The following is a 24,518-nucleotide window of genomic DNA, read 5'->3' on the forward strand; positions in this document are numbered from 1 at the left end:
CTCAGTGACTGCCTTGTCACAGTGGAACACAACACAGGGCAGAATTCTGCTAGGGCCCACAAAGGGAACACTTTTGTTTTCACCCAGGCTGGAGTGCAGTGGCACGATCTTGGCTCACTGCAACCTCCACTTCCCAGGTTCAAGTGATTCTCCTGCCTCAGCCTCCTGAGTAGCTGGGACTACAGCTACACACCACCATGCCTGGCTAACTTTTGTATTTTTAGTGGAGACAGGGTTTCACCATATTGGTCAGGCTGATCTCGAACTCCTGACCTCAGGTGATCCGTCTGCCTCAGCCTCCCAAAGTGCTGGGACTACAAGTGTGAGCCACCACTCCTGGCCAAAGGGAGCATTTAACCTAGAACCCACTAAAAAGGAATCCCCCATGCCAGAGATAGATAGGAACTTAAGTTCCAGCTACCTCCACCACATGTTAATTAAAGTGCCCTGGGGTCCTGGATAAATTTGAAAGGCAGTCAGGCCACAGGGTCTGCAGTCCTTGGGCAAGTCCAGGTACTGAGCTTGCTCAGAGCCAGTGGAATGGGAATGCATGTGACCCAGTAAGACACCAGTTTTGGTGGCCAAGAAATGCTTGTATCACACCTCCCCCAACTCCAGGTAGTGCAGCTCAAAGAGAGATGCCTTCCACTTGTGGGAAAGAGAAGGAAGATTAGAAGAGAACTTTGTCTTACAACTTGAGTAGCAGCTCAGCTTCAGTAAATCACACACTAAACCGATTCCAGGACCTACTTCCTGGACATTTCTAGACTCACTCTGGGACAGAAGGGAACTTGCTGCACTGAAGAGATGGACCCAGCCGGGCAGGACTCACCACCTGCTGACTAAAGATCCTTTGGGCCTCAAACAAACATAAGTAGTAGCAAGGCAGTAGTTGCCATGGGCCTTGGGCAGGACCCAGTAATTTGCAGGCTTCATATGTGACCCAGCACAGTCCCAGCCGTGGTGGCCACAGGAGCCACTATGTCACCTCTTCCTCAACTCCAAGCAACCTAGCACAGACAGAGAGACTCCTTCTGTTTGGGAGAAAGTGAGAAAGAGTTTGAGAGATTCTGCCTAATAATCCAGGGAATTCTCCCAGATATTATCCGAGACCACTGAGGCAGTATGAGTCGGCTAGAGTCACAGTGTTACTGGGCTTGGGGTACTCCCTAGTAAATTCCCTTTGAATACTTAGAAAACCTTCTCAAGAAGAACAGGCACAATTGAGCCCAGACTGCAAAGATTACAATAAATATATAACTATTCAATGCCCAGATATAGATAAACATTGACAAGCATCAAGACCATCCCAGAAAACATGACCTCACCAAATGAAACAAATAAGGCACTAGTGACCAATCCCAATCACATGTCTCAGGACAGAGATAAGTAACCTTTCAGAGAATTCAAAATAGCTGTTTTGAAAGAGCTCAATGAAATTCAAAATAACACAGAGAAGAAATTCAGAATTATATTAGATAAATTTACCAAAGAGATTAAAATAGTTTTTAAAAATCAAACAGAAATATTGAAACTAAAAAAATTAATTGACATACTGAAGAATGCATCAGAGTCCCTTAACAGCAGAACTGGACAAGCAGAAGAAAAAATTACTGAGCTTGAAGAAAGCTATGTGAAAATACAGTTAGAGGAGACAAAAGAAAAATGAATTTAAAAATAAAGTGTACCTACAGGATCTAAAAATAGTCTCAAAAGGGCAAATTTAAGAGTTATTGGCCTTAAAAAGGAGGCAGAGAGAGAGAGAGATAGGAGTAGAAAGATTATTCGAAGGGATAATATCAGGGAATGTCTCAAACCTAGAGAAAGATATCAATGTTCAAGTACAAGAAAGTTATAGAACACCAAGCAGATCTAACCCATAGAAGATTACCTCAAGGGATGTGATAATCAAACTCCCAAAGGTCAAGGATAAAGAAAGGATCCTAAAAGCAGCAAGAGAAAACAAACAAGTAACATACAATGGAGCCTCAATGTGTCTGGCAGCACACTTTTCAGTGGAAAACTTACAGGCCAGGAGAGAATGGCATGACATACGTAAAATGCTGAAGAAGAAAACCTTTTAGCCAAGAATGGTACATCCAGTAAAAATATCCTATGAACATGAAGGAGAAATGAAGACTTTCCCAGACAAATACAAGTTGAAGGATTTCATTAGCACCAAACCTGTCCTAAAATAAATACTAAAGGGAATTCATATATATATATGTATATATATACACATATATATATATACACATATATATACACATATATATATATATATATAACATTGATGGGCAATAGGAAACCATTTGAAGGTACAAGACTCACCGGTAATATTAGGTTGGCTCAAGAGGAACTGTGGGTCGGGCATGGTGGCTCATGCTTGTAATCCCAGCACTTTGAGAGGCTGAGGTGGAAGGATCACAAGGTAGGAGTTCAAGACCAGCCTGGCCAACACAGTGAAACCCCATCTCTACTAGAAATACAAAAATTAGCTGGACATGGTGGCAGGTACCTGTAATCCTAGCTACTCGGCAGTCTGAGGCAGGATAATTGCTTGAACCTGGGAGGCGGAGGTTGCAGTGAGCCAAGATCACGCCATTGCACTCCAGCCTGGGTGACAGAGCTAGACTCTGTCTCAAAACAAACAAACAAACAAACAAAACAAAACAAAACAAAAAAAAAGAAAGAGGAGCTGTGTTTTTTGCCATTACTTTTAATGCCATAACTTCTAATAGCAAAAACTGCAACTATTTTTGCACCAACCTAATAGTAAGTATACAGATACACATGGAATGTTATAACAAGCTTATTGTAGTGGGTAAAGCACTCATATCTGTAGTAGGAATACTAAAATGTAAACCTATCAAAAATGATAACTACAACTTTTCAAGACATAGTATAAGATAGAAATAGAAAATTTTTAAACGTTAAAAAAGTGGAGGGATGAAGTTAAAGTGTAAAGTTTTTATTAGTTTTTTGCTCATTCATTAGTTTCTTTGTTCATTTATGCAATCAGTGATAAGTTGTCATCAGTTTAAAATAATGGGTTATAAGATGCTATACGCAAGCCTCATGGTAACCTCAAAAAAAACATACAATAGATACACAAAAAATAGAAAACAAGAAATTAAAGTATACCATCAGAGAAAATCACCTGGACTAAAAGGAAGACAAGAAGGTAGGAAAGAAAGAAGAGAAGACCACAAAGTCACCAGAAAACAAATAACAAAATGATAAGAGTAAGTCCTTACTTATCAATAATAACCTTGAATGTGAGTAAATGGACTAAACTCTCCAATCAAGAAACACAGAGTGATTAGCTGGGCATGGTGGTGGGCATCTGTAATCCCAGCTACTCGGGAGGCTGACGCAGGAGAATCGCTTGAACCCTAGAGGTGGAGGTTGCAGTGAGCCGAGATTGTGCCATTACACTCCAGCCTGGGTGACAGAGCAAGACTCTGTCTCAAAAAAAAACCAAAAACCAAAAAACAACAACAAAAAAACAAGACCCAATGATCCGTTGCCTACAAGAACACACTTAAAAAGACACAAATAGACTGAAAATAAAGGGATGGGAAAAGATAATTCCATGCAAATGGAAACAAAAACAGAACACGAAAATGTATACTTATATAAGATAAAATACATTTCAAGACAAAAACTGTAAAAACAGATAAGGAAGGGTCATTACATATGAATAAAGGGATCAATTCAGCAAGAGGCCGTAACAACTATAAATATGTACATACCCAACATTGGAGCACTTAGATATATAAAGGAAATATTATTAGAGCTAAAGAAAAAGAAAGATTCCAATACAATAATAGCTGGAGACTTCAACACTCCACTTTCGGCATTGGACAGATCATCCAGACAGAAAATCAGCAAAAAAATCCTGACTTAATCTGCAGTATGGACCAAATGAACCTAAAAGATAGTTACAGGACATTTCATCCAATGGCTACAGAATGCGCATTCTTCTCCTCTGCATGTAGCATATTCTCAAGGATAGAGCATATGTTAGGCCACAAAACAAGTCTTAAACAATGCAAAATACGAAATCATCAAGTATTATCCCTGACTACAATGGAATAAAAGTGTAGATCAATAACAAGAGGAACTTTGGAAACTACACAAACACATGGAAATTAAGCAATATGTTCCTGAATGACCAGTGGGTCAATGAGGAAATAAAGAAGGTAATTTTAAAATTTATTGAAACAAATGAAAATGGAAATATAACATACCAAAACCTATGGGACACAGCAAAAGCAGTACCAAGAACAAAGTTTATAGCAATAAGTGCCTACATCAAAAAAAGTAGAAAAACATCAAATAAACAATCTAACAATGCATCTTAAAGAACTAGAAAAGCAAGAGCAAACCAAACCCAAAATTAGTATAAGAAATAATAAAAATCAGAGCAGAAAGAAATGAAATTAAAATGAAAAAAATACCAAAGATCAATGAAATGAAAAGTTTATTTTTTGAAAATATAAACAAAATCTGCAAACCTTTAGCCAGACTGAGAAAGAAAAAGAGTAGATCCAAATAAATAAAATCACAGATGAAAAAGGAGACATAATGGCCAGGTGCAGTGGCTCATGCCTGTAATCCCAGCACTTTGGGAGGCTGAGGCAGGAGGATTGCTTGAGCCAGGAGTTTGAGACCATCCTGGGCAACATAGTGAGACCCCATCTCTAAAAATAAAAAAAGAGAAAGAAAGAAAAAGGAGACATCACAACTGAGGCTGCAGAAATCCAAAGGCTCATTAGAGGCCACTGTGAGCCACTATATGCCAATAAATTTAAAAACATAGAAGAAATTGATGAATTCCTAGACATATACATACTATCAAGATTGAACCATGAAGAAATTGTAAACCTGAAGGACAAGTAACAAGTAATGAGACCAAAATCATAATGAGAAGTCTCCCAGCAAAGACAAGTCCAGGATCTGATGGCTTCACTGCTGAATTTCAGCAAACATTTAAAGAACCAATACTAATTCTACTCAAACTATTCTAAAACATATAGGAGAAGGGAATAAATCAGATCTCATTCAACAAGGCCAGTATTACCCTGATACCAAAACCACAGAAAGACACATCAAAACAAGAAAACTCCAGGCCAATATCTCTGAGGAACATTGATGAAAAACCCCTCAAAAAATACTAGCAAACTGAATTCAACAACACATTAAAAATCCTTCACCACGACCAAGTGGGATTTATCCCAGGGATGCAAGGATGCTTCAGCACACACAAATCAATCAATATGGTACATCATATCAGTATGGTACATTCCTATCAGAATGAAGGACAAAAACCATATGATCATTTCAATTGATGCTGAAAGGGCATTTGATAAAATTCAATATCCCTTCATCATAAAAAAATTCAAAAAACTGTGGATAGAAGCAACATACCTCAACATAATAAAAGCCATGTATGGCAGACTCTCAGCTAGTATCATACTGAATGGGAAAAAACTTAAAGCTTTTCCTCTAAGATCTGGAAAATGACAAGGATGCCCACTTTCGCCACTGTTATTCAACTGGAAGTCCTAGCTAGAGCAATAAGACCAGAGAAAGATATAAGGGGGTTCCAAATTGGAAAGGAAGAAGTCAAATTATTCTTGTTTGCAGATGATATGATCTCCTATGCAGAAAAACCTAAAGACTCCACCAAAATAAAACTATTAGAACTGATAAACAAAATTAATAAAGTTACAACATACAAAATCAACCTACAAAAATCAGTAGCATTATTATATGCCAACAGTGAAAAATCTGAAAAAAAAACTAATCCAATTTACAATACCTATAAATAAAATAAAATACCTAGAAATAAACATGACCAAAGAAATGAAAAATCCCTACAATGAAAACTATAAATACTGATGTAAGAAATTGAAAAGGATGCAAAATAATGAGAACATAGTTCATGTTCATGGATTGGAAGAATCAATAATATTGTTAAAATGTCCATACTACCCAAAGCAATCTATAATAGATTCAATGCAATACCTATCAAAATATCAGTGACATTCTTCAAAGAAAAAGAAAAAACAATCCTAAGATGTATATGGAACCAAAAAAATACTTAAAGCAATTCTGGGCAAAAATAACAACACTGGAGGAATCGCATTACCTGACTTCAAATTATACTACAAAGCCATAAGTGAAACAGCATGGTACCAGCATAAAAACAGACACACAGACCAATGGAACAGAATACAGAACCCAGGAATAAATCCATACAGCCACAGAGAACTCATTTTCAACAAAGGTGCCAAGCACATACACTGGGGAAAGGATAAGCTCTTCAATAAATGGTGTTGGGAAAACTGGATATCCATATGCAGAAGAAAGAAACTATTATCTTTCACCACATACAAAAATCAAATCAAAACGGATTAAAGACTTAAATGTAAGACCTCAAACTATGAAACTACTATAAAAAACATCGGGGAAACTCTTCAGGACGTTTATTGAGTAATACCCCACAAGCACAGGCAATCAAAGCAAAAATAGACAAATGGGATCATCTCAAATTAAAAAGCTTCTGCAAAACAAAGGAAACAATCAACAAAGTGAAGAGACAACCTACACAATGAGAAAATATTTACAAACTATTTATCTGACAAGAGATTAATAACCAGAATATATTTAAGTAACTCAAACAACTCAATAGGAAAAAATCTAATAATCCAATTTAAAATGGGCAAAAGATCTGAATAGACATTTCTCCAAAGAAGACATAAAAATGTCTTCTTTTGTCTTATTGATAATATCCGTTTTAACATGTGTGAAGTAACTGCTCATTGTGGGTGTTTTAAAATGCCGAACAAGCAAATGAAAAGGTACTCAACATCGCTGATTACCAGAGAAAGGCAAATAAAAACTACAATGAGGTATCATCTCACCCCAGTTAAAAAAGCTTTTATCCAAAAGACAGGCAATAACAAATGCTGGTGAAGGTGTGGAGAAAAAGGAATCCTTGTACACTGTTGGCAGGAATGTCAATCAGTACAGTCTTTACGGAAAAAAGTATGGAGTTTCCTCAAAAAAACTAAAAATAGAACTACCATATGATCCAGCAATCCCACTAGTGGATATATACCCAGAAAAAAGGAAAGTAGTATATTAAAGAGATAGCTCCACTCCCATGTTTGTTACAGCAGTATTCACAATAGCCAAAATTTGAAAGCAACCTAAGTATCCATCATCAAATGAATGAATAAAGTAAATGTGGTACATATACATGATAGAGTACTGTTCAGCCATAAAAAATAATGAGATCCCGTCATTTGCAACAACATGAATGGAACCGAGGATATTATGTTAAGTGAAATAAGACACGGGAAGACAAATTTCACATGTTCTCACTCATTTGTGGAGCTAAAAATTAAAACAATTGAACCCATGGGGATAAAGAGAGGAATGTTTATTACCAGAAACTAGGAAAGGACTGGGGAGGGAGAGAAGTGGGGATGGTTGATGGTACAAGTAAATAGTTACATAGAATGAATAAGATCTAGTATTTGATAGCACAGAAGGTGACTACAGTCAACAATAATTTATTGTACATTTTAGAATAACTAAAAGAGTATACTTGGATTGTTTGTGACACAAAGAAAGGATAAATGCTTGAGTTGATGGGTACTCTATTTACCCTGATGTGATTACTACACACTGAATGCCAGTATCAAATATCTCATGTGCCCTATAAATACTTACACCTACTATGTATCCATACAAATTAAAAATTAAAAAACAAAGGCCTGGTGTGGTGGCTCATGCCTGTAATCCTGGCTGTTTGGGAGGCTGAGGCAGGCAGATCACCTGCGGTCAGGAGTTTGAGACTAGTCTGCCTAACATGCCAAAACCCCATCTCTACTAAAAATACAAAAAAAAAAAATTGCCTGGGTATGGTGGCATGTGCCTGTAATCCCAGCTACTAGGGAGGCTGAGGAAGGAGAATTGCTTGAACCCAGGAGGCAGAGGTTGCTGTGAGCCGAGATCACACCATTGCACTCCAGCCTGGGCAACAAGAGCTAAACTCCATCTCAAAAAAAGAAAAAATTTAAAACACAATAAGCTGTTACTTCACCCATGCTAAAATGACTATTATCAATAAGACAAACAAGTGCTGGTAAGGATGTGGAAAAAAGGGAACCCTTGTACACTGTTGGTGGCAATGTAAATTAGGACAGCCATTATGAAAAACAGTATGGAGCTTCTTCAAAAAATTAAAAATAAAACAACTACCATATGATCCAGCAATCACACTACTGGATATATATACCTCCCCAAAATGAAGTCAGTATGTCAGAGAGATACCTACACTACCATTACTCACAAGAGCCAAGATATGGAAGCAATCTAAGTGTCCATGAATGGATGCATGAAGAAAAAATGTGTGGTATATATATGCAATGGAATACTATTCAGCCTTACAAATCAGGAAATCCTATCATTTGCAGCAACATGGATGGAACTGGAGGACTTTACACTAAGTGAATATGCCAAGCACAGAAAGACAAAAAGTAAATGATCTTACTAACATATCAAATTTTTAAAAGTTAAACTTATAGAAACAGAGAGTAGAATGCTGGTTACATGAGTTAGGTAGAGGGTATAGTAGGAGAGATGTTAGTCAAAGGATACAAACTTTTAGTTAGATAAGAACAAGTTAAAGAGATCTATTGCACAACATAGTGACTGTGTTAATAACAATATTTTATACTCTTGAAAATTGCTAAGACAGATGTTAAGCTTTCATCACAAAAATAATTGAGATAACACATGTTAATTATATCAATTTAGCCATTCTACAATGTATATGTATTTCAAAACATCATGTTGTACATGATAAGTACATACAATTTTAGTTGTCAATTAAGATTAATTAATGAAAAATAATTTGTATGGCTCTCTCCTGTGTTTATCATGTCCAGAAGATTGATAATATATGGTTTATTGTGATTAATACTGTGACCAAATTTTATACATCAACATATAGTACAGATATATATTTATAACACATACTAATATATAATACAACATAATATATATTAAAACATTAAGTTTATATATTAAAACATTAAGTTAAACAAAAGTTTAACAAATTTTAAAATTTCTAATATGTCATTTTTTGAAAAACATCATTCAGGGCTGGGCATGGTGGCTCATGCCTATAATCCCAGCACTTTTAGAGGCCAAGGCAGGTGGATCACCTGAGGTCGGGAGTTTGAGATCAGCCTAATATGGTGAAACCCTGTCTCTACTGAAAATACAAAAATTAGCCAGGTGTGGTGGCAGGCACATGTAATCCCAGCTACTCAGAAGGCTGAGGCAGGAGAATCACTTGAACCTGGGAGGCAGAGGTTGAGGCGAGCCAAGATTGTGGCACTTGCACTCCAGCCTGGGTGACAAGAGAAAAATCTGTCTCAAAAAACAAACAAAAAAACCAAAAATATCATTTGGAAACCAGTACAAGTAGAAATCTTCCATTCCCCAATAATTAGTACCATAACTATATGAACAAGATAATAAATTACTGCTTACTACACTATTCTAACTCATTATGATGCTAAATAATAATATAAATGTCAAAGGTATAATCTTTAGCCAAAGGTAAATTGTACTTTGTTTTAAAAAGTTTATCACTCTTTTTTCTAGTGACCAGTTTAAAATGGTTTCTACATTAGCTAGCAATGAGTTTATGCAACACATCTACACACTAGTATTTTTGCTTCCATTTTGTTTAAAGTGCTTTCCAGCATTCTCAATGTCATAATTTATACAAAGACAGATAATATGCACGTGGCACATTGGGAGCATCGGGATAAACAAAGAGGTTCTTCCCAGCCTCTGGAGATTTTGGCTTAAAGCAGCGTTCAGCAGACTTCTATGAGAATGAGTCATTGTCACAGTAAGCATTAATTTACATAAAACAGAGTTTGCATTCCTCATTAGTAATTGTTAACTTACAGATTAGCAAGAGTTACCAATATTAGCTCAATTTAAAATGTTACTTTGAGACTACGAATGATACACATATATTTAACTTAATCATTCCAGAGTCTGCCCTCTTTCATATTTACCTTGCAAAACTCCCCAAGGGTAGTAACAGCCTCTGACCATCCTTTTTCCAACTTTCACTTCAACCATACTCCCTACCACAGCAAACGGTAACAGTCCCTAGAAAACAAGAATGATATGAATTGAATTCTCTAGCACCAATAAAGCTTACTATATTACTCTCACTCCTGTTATAAAAATGACAGCGATGACAATATTGTAATAAATTTAATTAGGGATCTACCCTGTGTCTCATTTTAAGACTTGACAGTATGCGCTAATTGGTTTCTGTCAGCATCAGTCTCAGGCTGTGCACACAATTGGAAACTGTCTACTGAGCAGAGCCTAAAGCAAGGTATCCTGCTGTAGGAAACACAAAGAAAAAGGATTTTTAGTAGACATCATTTTTCTCACACTATCTTTACCCTGAACCATCTTCACCCTGAACCATCTTTACCCTGAATGTTGAAGAAATAACATGCAAGTAACTTTTAACTCTGGTATAAAAGTTAAAAGACAAAATATTAAAAATCACTACCACTATTATAATAATTGATGGATACAATATAAAATGTATTAATAAGCAATACTCTATATGTCTCAATAAATTATGTTTATTTTTTGAGACAGAATCTGACCCTGTCACCCAGGCTGGAGTGCAGTGGCATGAGCTTGGCTCACTGCAACCTCCACCTTCCAGGTTTGAGTGATTCTCCTGCCTCAGCCTCCGGAGTAGCTAGGATTACAGGCACCCGCCACCACACCTAGCTAATTTTTGTATTGTTTAGTAGAGATCGAGTTTCATCATGTTGACCAGGCTGGTCTTGAACTCCTGACCTCAGGTGATCCGCCCACCTTGGCCTCCCAAAGTGCTGGGATTACAGGTGTGAGCCACGTGCCCAGCCAAAAGAATTTTTTAAATTTTACAGTACTTAGCATTTAAATTCAGAAATCTATTTAGTGTTTGAGGTATCTTAAAATAAAGGTGGTGTAAATCATAGGAAAAGAGAAATGGAAGAAATGGAATTAACAGTTAGTTACAGTTACCTGTTACATTCTAGACTCTGTGTGTCAGATCCTGACACTTACACTTCAAGAAAAAAAAACCCTTAATAGAGATGTCATTGATCCCATAGCATAGATAAGTTAACAGTCTCAAGGAAGATGAGTGAATTTTGCAGGATCTTTTGGCTTTTAAGCAGAGAAGCTAGGATGGAAATCTAAATCTATATATATACTTTCAAAATTTATCATCTTTTGGCTGGGCATGGTGTCTCATGCCTATAATCCCAGCACTTTGGGAGGCCAAGGTGGGTGGATCACCTGAGGTCAGGAGTTCAAGACCAGCCTTGCCAACATGATGAAACCCCATCTCTACTAAAAATACAGAAATTAGTTGGGCGTGGTGGTGAGCACCTGTAATCCCTGCTACTCAGGAGGCTGAGGCAGGAGAATTGCTTGAATCCAGGAGGCAGAGGTTGCAGTGAGCTAAGATTGCACCATTGCACTCCAGCCTGAGCAACAAGAGTGAGACTCCATCTCAAAAAAACAAATCATCTTTCAAATTTTAAGCTAATATTTTAGGCATTTACTAGCATAAAATATTTACACAAATAAAGAGTTTAGTCATCTTTACTACTGCCCTGATTCTAAAACCAGAGACAATACAGCATTCTGCATCCAAGCCCCATCTACTGTTTTTGAGGCTAAGTCCTTGGCAAGTGCATTTGAGAGTTGGAGGCTCCCTTTTACCACTCAAGACCTACTTGTGAAATAGGGGCCCTTCCTTGTATGCAGAAAACAGAGAAGATGGGGGCCCTGACCAACCTTGCCTAGTTCATGAGGCAGTGGCTCATTGTGTGGGGAAGCAATCCAAAGAACCTCAGACTGCTGCTCCTCCACAATGAGCTCTCAGTTACCAGCAGTGCCTGAAGCTTCAGGGTTGGGGGGTAACCTGCCATTGTTTCAACCCACAATTCCAGAACCCTGTCTCAGAGATTTTGGCTTGGAGGGGAAACAGGCCAAGAAACAGAGAAAACCCATCCAAAAATTTAAATGTAATCCCAAGGGACCTGAATAGCCAAAAAAAATATTGAAAGACCAAAGTTAGAGATCTCACACTTCTAGAATTCAAAACATATTACAAAGGTACAGTAATCAAAATAGTTTGGGAGTAGCATAAAGACAGACATGTAGACCAATGGAATCAAATACAGAGTCCAGGGTTAAACCTCCCTTACCTATTCTTCTATTGATGGACATTTGGGTTGCTTCCATCTCTCAGCTACTGTGAATAATAATGTGATTTATATGCTTTACAAATATCTAAGTAAGTCCCTACTTTCGATTCTTTCAGATATATACCCAGAAAGAGGATTGTTAGATCATATGGTAATTTTATTTTCAATTTTGGAGAAACCACCTGTATTAGTCTATTTTCATGCTGCTGATCAAGATATACCTGAGACTGGGAAGAAAAAGAGGTTTCATTGGACTTACAGTTCCACGTGGCTCGGGAGGCCTTAAAAGCATCATGGGAGGTGAATGGCACTTCTTACATGGCAGCGGCACGAGAAAATTGGAAGAAGCAAAAGCAGAAACCCCTGATACATACATCAGATCTCGTGAGACTTATTCACTATCATGAGAATAGCACGGGAAAAACCTGCCCCCCACGTTTTAATTATCTTCCACTGGGTCCCTCCCAAAATACATGGGAATTCTGGGAGATAAAATTCAAGTTGAGATTTGGGTGGAGACACAGCCAAACCATATCACCACCATACTGTTTTTCATAGTGGTTCTAGATGAGAAAAACTGTAAAACACTACTGAAAAAATCAGGGACAGGCCTGGTGCGGTGGCTCATGCCTGTAATCCTAGCACTTTGGGAGGCTGAGGCAGGTGGATCACCTGAGGTCTGGAGTTCAAAACCAGCCTGGCCAACATGGCGAAACACCATCTCTACTAAAAATACAAAAAAAAAAAAAAGGAAACCCTCAGGGACTATCTAAATAAATGGAAAGACATTCCATGTACATGGATAGAAAGACTCAATATTGTCAAGATGACAATTTTCCATAACTTAACCTACGGATTCACCACAATCCCAGTCAAAATTTCACCAAATTATTTTGTGAATAACAAATAAATATAATATGTAATAACAAACAAATAATAACAAACTAACTCCAAAATTTATATGAAAAGGCAAAAGAACTAGAATAGCCAACACAATACTGAAGAACAACAATTTACTACAAAGCCATAGTAATTAAAACAGCATGGCATGGGCAAAATAACAGACAAACAGATCAATGGAACAGAGTAGAGAGCCCAGAAATATGCCTACACAAATAGAGTCAATTGATATTTGACAAAGAAGCAATGGGAATTCAATGGAGAAAAGACATTCTTTTCAACAAATGGTGCTGGAACAGGATATTCACATGCAAAAATAAGAATCTATAAACAGACCTTACGTATTTCACAAAATTAACTCAAATTGGATCATAGACCTAAATGTATAGCATAAAATGATAAAATTCTTACAAGATAATGTAGAGTCCCAATTAGGGAAGGGGAGTCAGGCTTGTGGGAGCAGAGGAAAGAAAAAAAAAGCAGATAAGCTACAAGTATGCCTTTCTTCATAATCCAGAACACACAGCCCTCCTGCACAAATAACTCACAATCTTCCTGTGTCTAGGTATCAGTAGACCCTTGGCTGATACAAAAAGTTGCAAGTTAAGTCACTGCCACTGATAGTGGCAGGAGGTGGACAAATGCCTAGGCAGATAGGGGCAAGTTCCCAGGGAAATCCCACCTCCCAAGCCAAAGACAGTTTAAAGCCTGAAAGCCAAGCTACAAGTCAAATCCATGGACTGGATTGAGAACCTGTCTTCCTGCTTGGTGCACTTTCCTCTGACTGATCCCCACCCTTCAGCTGTTTTACATATACCTATGCTTCCTAATTTTTTTTTTTAACATAGTTGTGCCCACCTTTGGGTGGTGCCTTTGTTTTAACCTTTTTGCATACTCACAAACCAATCAGCACGCACTCCCCTATTCTGAGTCCACAAAAGCCCTGGGCTTAGCCACACAAGGAGAGAAACCACCCCCAGGTCCCCTCTCCACTGAAAGCTGTTCCATCACTCAATAAAATTCTTCTCTGCCTTCCTCATCCTTCAATTGTCAGGGTATCCTCATTCTTCTTGGATGTGGGAAAAAAGCTCATGAATCGCCGATCTCAGGTAGAAGCTATAACACAGGCAGGCTAGGGCATGATAGCCCAGCCGCAGGCTGAGCCACTGTGCAAGCCAGACTGGGCCAAGTGGATGGGGAGCCTCCTGTGTGGCAGGTAGCACGCCCAAGCAAGGCCCAGGTGGGGGTGTCACTGGCCAGACGTCCCTGGCTGAGAATGACTGAGGAATCCTGCATCACAACCTTGGCATTATCAGCACCACACAAAGCCCTCTTCAGCATACAGCCTAAGAACTATCCTATACAATCTCCAGCAATCCTTTGTTGGTTTGCAGTCAGCTTCTTTCTTGCAAGCTGCCCATTGCCTCCCTAGCAATGTATGTTTCTACTTTCTTTAATAAATCTACCTTCCCTACCTACAACAAGGTAAATTCTTTCTTTCTTTCTTTCTTTCTTTCTTTTTTTTTTTTAAGAGAGAATCTCACTCTGTCACCCAGGCTGGAGTGCAGTTGTGCAATCTTGGCTCATTGCAACCTCTGCCTCAACAAGGTAAATTCTTTTATGCCTGTGCCACCAGTCCAGATAGTCATCACTCCCTCACAACAGATAACATAAAAGGAAATATAGGAGACTTTGGGTTTAGCAATGACTTCATCGATATAACACTGAAAACATGATCAATGAATAGAAAGAATAGATGAGTTGGACTTCATTAAAACTAAAACTTCTGGGCTGGGTGTGGTGGCTCATGCCTGTAATCCCAGCACTTTGGGAGGCTGAGGCAGGTGGATCACGAGGTTAGGAGTTCGAGACCAGCCTGGCCAACATAGTGAAACCTCGTATCTACTAAAAATACAAAAATTAGCCAGGCATGGTGGTGGGCACCTGTAATCCCAGCTACTCAGGAGGCTGAGGCAGAAGAATTGCTTGAACCTGGGAGGGGGAGGTTGCAGTGAGCCAAGATCACACCATTGCACTCCAGCCTGGGCGACAGAATGAGACTCCAACTCAGAAAAAAACAAAACAAAACACTAAAACTTCTGGTAGTCAAAGACACTGTTAAAGATAACAAGATAAGCCACAGACTGAGAGAAAGTCTCTGTAAAACACACACTTGATAAAGGACTGATGTCCAAAATATACAAAGAACTCTTAGAACTCAACAACAAGAAAATGAACAACCCGATTAAAAATGGGCACAAGATCCAAATAGCCACCTCAACAAAAAAGATATTCAGATAACAAATTAAGATGTAAAGAAGATGATCAACATCATACATCCTCAAGGAATTGCAAATTAAAAGAAAAATACATGGTACTACACATTTATTAAATTTCCACCCAGTGAATCTAAAATAAAAGTTAAAAATTGTTTTTAGGTTGGGCACAGTGGATCACACATATAATCCCAGCACTTTGGAAGGCTGAGGCAGGCAGATCACCTGAGGTCAGGAGTTCGAGACCAGCCTGACCAACATGGTGAAAATCTCTACTAAAAATACAAAAAAAAAAAAAAAATTAGCCAGCCTTGGTGGTGCAGGCCTGTAATCCCAGATACTTTGGAGGCTAAGGCAGGAGAATCATTTGAACCCGGGAGGTGGAGGTTGCAGTAAGCCAAGATCACGCCACTGCACTCCTGCCTGGGTGACAGAGTGAGACTCCATCTCAAAAAAAATAGAAGACATAAATGTCTTCTTTTGAGAAGTGTCTGTTCGTGTCCTTGGCCCACTTTTTGATGGGGTTGTTTGTTTTATTCTTGTAAATTTGTTTGAGTTCACTGTAGATTCTGGATATTAGCCCTTTGTCAGATGAGTAGGTTGCGAAAATTTTCTCCCATTTTGTAGGTTGCCTGTTCACTCTGATGGTAGTTTCTTTTGCTGTGCAGAAGCTCTTTAGTTTAATTAGATCCCATTTGTCAATTTTGTCTTTTGTTGCCATTGCTTTTGGTGTTTTGGACATGAAGTCCTTGCCCATGCCTAAGTCCTGAATGGTAATGCCTAGGTTTATGCAGCCAAAAAACACATGAAAAAATGCTCATCATCACTGGCCATCAGAGAAATGCAAATCAAAACCACTATGAGATACCATCTCACACCAGTTAGAATGGCAATCATTAAAAAGTCAGGAAACAACAGGTGCTGGAGAGGATGTGGAGAAATAGGAACACTTTTACACTGTTGGTGGGACTGTAAACTAGTTCAACCATTGTGGAAGTCAGTGTGGCGATTCCTCAGGGATCTAGAACTAGAATTACCATTTGACCCAGCCATCCCATTACTGGGTATATACCCAAATGACTATAAATCATGCTGCTATAAAGACACATGCACACGTATGTTTATTGCGGCATTATTCACAATAGCAAAGACTTGGAACCAACCCAAATGTCCAACAATGATAGACTGGATTAAGAAAATGTGGCACATATACACCATGGAATACTATGCAGCCATAAAAAATGATGAGTTCATGTCCTTTGTAGGGACATGGATGAAATTGGAAATCATCATTCTCAGTAAACTATCGCAAGATCAAAAAACCAAACACCGCATATTCTCACTCATAGGTGGGAACTGAACAATGAGATCACATGGACACAGGAAGGGGAATATCACACTCTGGGGACTGTGGTGGGGTGGGGGGAGGGGGGAGGGATAGCATTGGGAGATATACCTAATGCTAGATGACGAGTTAGTGGGTGCAGCGCACCAGCATGGCACATGTATACATATGTAACTAACCTGCACAACGTGCACATGTACCCTAAAACTTAAAGTATAATAAAAAAAAAAAGAAAATGTGGCACATATACACCATGGAATACTATGCAGCCATAAAAAATGATGAGTTCATGTCCTTTGTAAGGACATGGATGAGACTGGAAATCATCATTCGCAGTAAACTATCGCAAGAACAAAAAACCAAACACCGCATATTCTCACTCATAGGTGGGAACTGAACAATGAGAACACATGGACACAGGAAGGGGAACATCACACTCTGGGGACTGTTGTGGGGTTGGGGGAGGGGGGGAGGGATAGCATTAGGAGATATACCTAATGCTAAATGACGAGTTAATGGGTGCACCACACCAGCATGGCACATGTATACATATGTAACTAACCTGCACATTGTGCACATGTACCCTAAAACTTAAAGTATAATAATAATAAAATAAAAAATAAAAAAAAACAAAAAAAAGAAGACAAAAGAAATTATTCATTTTGCAAACTGAATCTTTGTATACCCTTACCTATATCACAAACAAAATTTTGAGAGCAGCAAGAGAAAAACATCTTGTCCCATATAAGGGAGCCTGCGTTAGACTATCAATGGATTTCTCAACAAAAATCTTGCAGGTCAAGAAACAGTGGGATGATTCAATGTACTGGAAGAAAGAGAAAGAAGAAAAGGAATACTTTACCCCCAAAAAACTGTCCTTTAAGAATAAAGGACAGGCTGGGTGTAGTGGCTCATGCCTGTAATCCTAGCACTTTGGGAGGCTGAGGCAGGCAGATCACCTGAAGTCAGGAGTTCAAGACCAGCCTGGCCAACATGGCAAAACCCAGTCTCTACTAAAAATACAAAAATTAGCCGGTGTGATGGTGGGTGCCTGTAATGCCAGCTGCTCAGGAGGCTGAGGGAGGAGAATTGCTTGAACTCAGGAGGGAGAGGCTGCAGTGAGCTGAGGCCCCACCATCACACTCCAGCCTGGGCAGCAAGAGCAAAACTCTGTCTCAAAAAAAAGAATAAAGAACAATGCTCCCATCTGATCATTTCAGCTGTGGCCTGGCACTCTTCTGAGAGCCCAGCCCCCAGGTAATCTGCCCTGGCGCTGCTGTCGTTTTAGCATTCTGCAATTGCCTGAGCATTCTTCCCGCCCCGCCTATGTTTATTGCCAGCTGTGTGGGGGCCAACCTGCCCCTCTCTATCACAGCCAGCACCTGAACCCTGGGTACCTGAGGACACATATGCCAGCCTTTTCCTGATGCAGTCCCTCCAGTACTTATGCATGCCATCCAGAACACCATATAGGGATCTGAGAATCAAGAAAATGGCTAGCCTAGTCCACCACTGGCACCTGATCACTCCCTCTGGAGACTAAGGCTGTGCTGACCCAGCTAGCCAACACTACAACAGCTGAAACCCATCCTCATGTGCTGAAAGGTGAAGCTGCTTCCCCTATGTACACAAAGTAGCAGCATTCCTTCATGAGAGAACAGGCAAGCCACAGGGCTGTCTGTATTGGCCTGAGGGAAGAGGTCCTACCCTGAGGTTGCTCCTAGGAAGAGCCACAAGACAGGCATTTTCAATGGCTCTTGGCTACATTATGACCTGGAGATAGATGACAGTGTCTGTCTGAACAGAGTCATGAGCTCTGGGACAGGGGTATGATAGGGAAACAGATCATTTTCCTACCTACACAGGAGATAGAGCTGGTACAGTTCCTCCCTCCCTACAGAGACCTGTGAGAATTTCACTAGGAGCTGCACCAGCCACCCCTGTAAAGGCTACTGTTCACGCTCATCATTGAGATGTTGGTGGGTAAGCTTTGTGGTCCAGCTCTGCCCAGCTTTGTCTTCCCCTCTTTGCTGAACAGGCAACTCAGAGTCTAGGCATTACATAGACCAGCCTATCACCTGAAACTACAGAGAGGAAATCACAGTAAACAAAGATCAAACACACACCATCTGCTTCTGCCATAGCTGGCTCTTACTCATAAGTTCCACTTACAGGCATGCAGGTTAAACTGCACAAACCAATAAAAAGTCTACTGACAGAAGGGCACAGGGCTAAAGAAACAAAGCCAAAGCCCACTACCCGAAATATGCTATAGTTACACCCACAAGGGGGAAAAGCCCCATCTAAATTAAAGTAAATTCAAAAATAAGAATTGACAACCTCCCCACATGAGAAGAAACCATCATGAGAACTTTGGCATCATGAATAAATAAAAAAAAAAGCAGAATATTTTGACACTACCAAAGGACACACTAGCTCTATGGCAATGGATCCTAACTAACCAAAATGAAAATTCTGAAATGAAAGATAATGAATTCAAAATATGGATTATAAGGAAGCTCAATGAGATCCAAGAGAAAATTGAAAATCAACACAAAGATATCAGAACAATGCAGAATGTGAGCAAAGTACAGATATCTTTAAATAAAAACAATGGAATTTCTGGAAATGAAAAACACACTGAAAGGCTGGTTTACAGTTGAAAGCTTTAACAAAAGGCTAGACTAAGCAGAAGACAGACAGAAAATAGGATCCCAGTACCTTCTAGCAGGTAAAGTTTCTTCTGAGAAGTCTGCTGTTAGTCTAATGTGATTTCCTTTACAGAGGATTTGAAAATTCTCTCTTGCTTCCTTCAGAGTATTTTCCTTCTAGCTGCCTTTGGATAGTCTGGTGAAGTTCATCTTGCAAAATATTTCCAGGTATTCTATGAGCTTCTTGCATCTGGATGTGTACCTTTCTAGCAAGGCCAAGAGACTTTTCCTGATTATTCCCTCAGATATGTTTCCAATCTTTTTCCCTTTTCCTCTTCTCTCTCAGGAACGCCTACAACTCATAAGTTTGGTTGCTTTACATAATTTCCTATTTCTTGAACTCTTATTTAAATTTTCTTTATTTTTTGACTGACTGTGTTAGTTCAAAAAACCTGTTTTGTTTTTTGAAAAGATAAGAAAATTGATATGGTGCCAGGCTGGGCACAGTGGCTCATGCTGTGCCCAATTTTGGGAGGGTGAGACAGGTGAATCGCCTGAGCTCAGGATTTCAAGACCAGCCTGGGCATGATGGTGAAACCCTATCTCTACTAAAATACAAAAGATCAGCTGGGCATGGTGGCAGATGCCTGTAATCCCAGCTACTCAGGAGGCTGAGGCATAAGAATTGCTTGAACCTGGGAGGCAGAAGTTGCAGTGAGCCAAGATCGCCCCACTGCACCCCAGCCCGGACAACAAAGCAAAACTCTGTCTCAAAAAAATAAATAAAAGAAAGAAAATTGATATGGTGCTAGCTAGATTAACCAAGAAAAAAGAGAGAAGATTCAAGTAAGCACAAGCACAATCAGAAGTGATATAAGTGACATTACAATGGATACCACAGAAAACAAAAGATCATCAGAGACTAATATGAGTATCTCTATGCATACAAACTAGAAAACCTAGATAAAATGGTTAAATTCGTCCCTCCCTGCTCAGATGTGGCTCAAGCAGGAGGGGCACAGGGCCAGAGATGCCACAGACCTTCGACCCAGAGCAGCTTGAAGGCAGTGAATAATAGCTCTTCAGATCTGCAATAAAAAATGGCCTCTTCTAGAGAATTGTTTGAACTCGGGAGGTGGATGTTGCAATGAGCTGAGATGGCACCACTGCACTCAAGCCTGGGCAACAGAGTGAGACTCCGACTCAAAACAAACAAACAAACAAACAAACAAAAACAAACAAAAAAGCCCTCTTCATAGCTTAAATTACAAAAGTTAACTAAAATACTTGCATGTTTTTTCTTTACCCCAACTCATTCCTTACATGTAGGCTCAATCTTTTCAGTATTTGCTTTACTCGTTCAGCAAAAGCCAGGAAAAACAACTTTGTGGTAATCAGGATGTTATCCAACTGTATATTGTTTACTTTATTGTAAATACTGGTGAACAGGCTGGGCGCGGTGGCTCACACTTGTAATCCCAGCACTTTGGGAGGCCGAGGCGGGCAGATCACGAGGTCAGGAGTTCGAGACCACGGTGAAACCCCGTCTCTACTAAAAAATACAAACAATTAGCCGGGCGTGGTGGCAGGCGCCTGTAGTCCCAGCTACTCGGAGAGGCTGAGGCAGGAGAATGGCGTGAACCCGGGAGGCGGAGCTTGAAGTGAGCCGAGATCGAGCCACTGCACTCCAGCCTGGGTGACGGAGCGAGACTCTGTCTCAAAAAAAAAAAAAAAAATACTGGTGGACAGTGGTGAATAATAGTTTTATATTCCTTTAAAAAATAAGAAAATGGTTGAACTAGTTTACAGTCCCACCAACAGTGTAAAAGTGTTCCTATTTCTCCACATCCTCTCCAGCACCTGTTGTTTCCTGACTTTTTAATGATTGCCATTCTAACTGGTGTGAGATGGTATCTCATGTGGTTTTGATTTTCATTTCTCTGATGGCCAGTGAAGGTGAGCATTTTTTCATGTACAAAAAACCAAACACCGCATATTCTCACTCATAGGTGGGAATTGAACAATGAGAACACATGGACACAGCAGGGGAACATCACACTCTGGGGACTGTTGTGGGGTGGGGGGTGGGGGGAGGGGGGAGGGATAGCATTGGGAGATATGCCTAATGCTAGATGACGAGTTAGTGGGTGCAGCGCACCAGCATGGCACATGTATACGTATGTAACTAACCTGCACATTGTGCACATGTACCCTAAAACTTAAAGTATAATAATAATTAATTAATTAAAAAAATAAGAAAATGGATAAATTCCTGGAAACATAAAACCTCTTAAGACTGAACCAGGAAAAAATAGATACCCAAAATAAACCAATAACAAGCAATAAAATTGACTGAGTAATAACGTAATTTCAAACAAAAAAAAAACAAGAACAGATGGGTTTACAGCCAAATTTTGCCAGAAGTACAACAAAGAGCTGGTATCAATCTTACTGAAACTGTTCCAAAAATTTGTGGAATTTTTGGATTGGAAGAATAAATATCATTACAAAGACCTTACTAACCAAAGCAATCTACAGATTCAACACAATTCCTATCAAATTACCAACATCATTTTTCATAGGACTAGAAAAAGCGATCCTAAATATCATATGAAACCAAAAAAGCATCTAAATAGCCAAAGTAATCCTAAGCAAAAAGAACCAAGTCAGGGGCATCATGTGTCTGACTTCAAATTATACTATAGTGCTAATGCTATACTAAATAAAACAGTATGGCATTGGTACAAAAATAGATAGATTAATGGAACGGAATAGAGAGTTCATTGTTAGGAAGGATACAGCTAAAAAAAGGACAAAAAAATTGTGAAAGAAAAGAGAATAAAGAACCAGTAATAAAGCCACATGCCTACAACCAAGTGATCTTTGACAAAGTTGGCAAAAATAAACCATGGGGAAAGGGCATTCTATTCAATCAATGGTGCTGGGAAAATTGGCTGCCCATAGGCAAAAGAATGAAACTGAATCCCCATCTCTTATCATACACAAACTTTAACTCAAGATGCATTAACGACTTAAATGAAAGACCAGAAGCTATAAAAATCCTAGAAGAAAATTTAGGAAAAACTCTTCTAGATATTGGCCTAGACAAATATTTCATAAATTAGACCTGAAAAGCAAATGCAACAAAACCAAATATACACAAATGGGACTTAAACTAAAGAGCACAGCAAAAGAAATAATCAACAGAGTAAACAGATAACCTACACAATAGGAACAAAATATTTGCATTTGACAAAGGACTAATATCCAGAATCTACAAAGAACACAAACAACTCAACAACAACAAAGAATAAATAACCCCATTAAAAAGACTGCAAAGGATATAAACAGACATTTCTCAAAAGAAGACATACAAGTGGCCACCAAACATATGAAAAATTGCTCAACATCACCAATCATCAGAGAAATGCAAATTAAAACCACAATAAAGGCCGGGCACAGTGACTCATACCTGTAATCCCGGCACTTTGGGAGGCCAAGGTGAGTGGATCACCTGAGGTCAGGAGCTCAAGACCAGCCTGACCAATATGGTTAAACCCCATCTCTACTAAAAATACAAAAATTAGTTGGGCGTGATGGTGGGTGCCTGTAATCCTGGCTACTTGGGAAGCTGAGGCAGGAGAATCCCTTGAACCCAGGAGGTGGAGGTTGCAGTGAGCCAAGATCACACCACTGAACTCCAGCCTGAGTGACAGAGTGAGACTCTGACTCAAACACACACACACACACACACACACACACAATAAGATATTATCTTACATAGTCAGAATGGCTATTATTACAAACACAACAGATGTTGGTGTGGATGCAGAGAATAATGAATGCTTATTCACTGCTGGTGGGACTATAAATTTGCACAACCTCTATGAAAAACAATATAGAGATTTCTCAAAGCACTAAAAATAGAGCTACCATTTGACACAGTGATTATACTACTAGGCATCTACCTGAAAGAAAATATTATATAAAAAAGTCACTTTCACTCATGTGTATTACATTCCTACTCATAATAGTAAAGTCATGGAATTAACCTAAATGTCCATTAACAGTGGACTGGATTTTTTAAATGTGGTATATATATACCATGGAATACCACACAGCCATAAAAAAAAATGAAATCATGCTCTGTGCAGTAACATGGATGGAGCTGGGGGCCATTATCCTAAGTGAAAATAACTCAGAAACAGAAAATCAAATACCACATGTTCTCACTTATAAGCAGGAGCTAAACAATGAGTACACAAGGACATAAAGATGGAAACAGTAGATAGCGAGACTCCAAAAGGGAGAGATTGGGAGGGGGCTGATGGTCAAAAAATTATCTATTAATAGTGAGATGTGATCACACCACTGCACACCAGCCAGGGCAACAGAGCGAGACTGTATCTCAAAAAAAAAAAAAAAGATCTGTTGGGTAAAATGTTTTACTATCTCAGGGATAGGTACACTAGACACCAAACCTCACCATTATGCAATATATCTATTTGACAAATGTGCACATATACCCTCTGAATCCAAAATAAAAAATCAAAGGAAGTTTATAGTAGCAAACACTTATATCCTTTTTAAAAAGATCTTGCCCACAAGTGGTGGCTCACACCTGTAATCCCAGCATTTTGGGAGGCTGAGGCAGGCGAATTGCCCGAGGTCAGGAGTTTGAGACCAGGCTGGCTAACATGGTGAAATCCCATCTCTACTAAAAATACAAAAAAAATTAGCAGGGTGTGGTGGCGCACACCTGTAGTCGCAGCTACTCGGGAGGCTGACAGAGGAGAATCACTCTAACCTGGGAGGCGGAGGTTGCAGTGAGCCAAGATTGCAACACTGCACTCCAGCCTGGTGACAGAGGGAGACTTCATCTCAAAAAAAAGATCTCAAATAAACAACCTAACTTTACACCTCAAAAAAAAAAAACCTTAAACCAAAAATTAGTAGAAGGAAAGAAATAACAAAGATTGAGCATAAATAAATGAAATAGAGAATAAATTTTTTT

General features: G+C 39.1%; 1 pseudogene; it reads right to left on the minus strand.

The window, feature by feature from the left end:
• Positions 1-24,518, minus strand: part of LOC117980983 (septin-14-like) — a 44,089-nt pseudogene that overhangs the window by 18,321 nt on the left and 1,250 nt on the right.

This window comes from Pan paniscus, chromosome 6 (assembly GCF_029289425.2).
Source record: "Pan paniscus chromosome 6, NHGRI_mPanPan1-v2.0_pri, whole genome shotgun sequence".
Classification (NCBI taxonomy): domain Eukaryota; kingdom Metazoa; phylum Chordata; class Mammalia; order Primates; family Hominidae; genus Pan; species Pan paniscus.